The sequence below is a fragment of the Trachypithecus francoisi genome, unplaced genomic scaffold, assembly GCF_009764315.1.
Source record: "Trachypithecus francoisi isolate TF-2019V2 unplaced genomic scaffold, Tfra_2.0 Lachesis_group7, whole genome shotgun sequence".
NCBI classification, from domain to species: Eukaryota; Metazoa; Chordata; class Mammalia; order Primates; family Cercopithecidae; genus Trachypithecus; species Trachypithecus francoisi.
In genome coordinates this window covers 29,640,379-29,641,883 of record NW_022681472.1, presented here as the reverse complement: position 1 = coordinate 29,641,883, position 1,505 = coordinate 29,640,379, and the positions used below count along the sequence as shown (strand labels likewise).

Genomic DNA, 1,505 nt, shown 5'->3' with positions numbered 1-1,505 from the left:
TGGCAATGCAGGCTCTTTTTTGGTTCCATATGAACTTTAAAGTAGTTTTCTCCAATTCTGTGAAGAAAGTCATTGGTAGCTTGATGGGGATGGCATTAAATCTATAAATTACCTTGGGCAGAATGGCCATTTTCACGATATTGATTCTTCCTATCCATGAGCATGGAATGTTCTTCCATTTGTTTGTGTCCTCTTTTATTTCGTTGAGCAAAGTTTTGTAGTTGTCCTTGAAAAGGTCCTTCGCATCCTTGTAAGTTGTATTCCTAGGTATTTCATTCTCTTTGAAGCAATTGTGAATGGGAATTCACTCATGATTTGGCTCTCTGTTTGTCTGCTATTGGTGTATAGGAATGCTTGTGATTTTTGCACATTAATTTTGTATCCTGAGACTTTGCTGAAGTTGCTTATCAGCTTAAGGAGATTTTGGGCTGAGATGATCCGGTTTTCTAAGTATACAATCATGTCATCTGCAAACAGGGACAATTTGACTTCCTCTTTTCCTAATTGAATACCCTTTATTTCTTTCTCTTGCCTGATTGCCCTGGCCAGAACTTCCAACACTATGTTGAATAGGAGTGGTGAGAGAGGGCATCCCTGTCTTGTGCCAGTTTTCAAAGGGAATGCTTCCAGTTTTTGCCCATTCAGTATGATATTGGCTGTGGGTTTGTCATAAATAGCTCTTATTATTTTGAGATATGTCCCATCAATACCAAATTTATTGAGAGTTTTTAGCATGAAGGGCTGTTGAATTTTGTCAAAGGGGTTTTCTGCATCTATTGAGATAATCACGTGGTTCTTGTCTTTGGTTTTGTTTATATGATGGATTACATTTATTGATTTGCATATGTTGAACCAGCCTCGCATCCCAGGGATGAAGCCCACTTGATCATGGTGGATAAGCTTTTTGATGTGCTGCTGGATTTGGTTTGCCAGTATTTTATTGAGGATTTTTGCATCGATGTTTATCAGGGATATTGGTCTAAATTTCTCTTTTTTTTGTTGTGTCTCTACCAGCCTTTGGTATCAGGATGATGCTGGCCTCATAAAATTAGTTATGGAGGATTCCCTCTTTTTCTATCGATTGGAATAGTTTCAGAGGGAAAGGTACCAGCTCCTCCTTGTACCTCTGGTAGAATTCGGCTGTGAATCCATCTGGTCCTGGACTTTTTTTGGTTGGTAGCCTATCAATTATTGTTTTTGTAAATTAAACACTTCACAAATTTGTGTGTCATCCTTGCACTGGAGCCATCCTAGTCTTCTCTGTATTAGTCCGATTTTAATACACATGCTGCCAAAGCGAACATCATAACTATCTATTGATACAACTCCCTTGTAATCCTCTTCCAAAGTTGTTAGACAGCTTTTAATGGAGACCAGTATACTCCCAACATACTGGCAGACGATAAATTACAAAGGGCATTCCCTGAAGATAGTGTATTAGTCAAATTCTCCAGAGAAACAGACCTAGTAAGATACTTAGAGAGATATGTAGAAAGAGATTTATT

The 1,505-nt window shown here is 38.3% G+C and overlaps 1 non-coding gene across 1 annotated transcript; it reads right to left on the bottom strand.

The window, feature by feature from the left end:
- Positions 1-1,197: 1,197 nt before the first annotated feature.
- On the bottom strand, positions 1,198-1,304 carry LOC117079764. Its single transcript, XR_004435606.1, has one exon. It is a non-coding gene; the product is annotated as a U6 spliceosomal RNA (small nuclear RNA).
- Between the last annotated feature and the right edge of the window lie 201 nt (positions 1,305-1,505).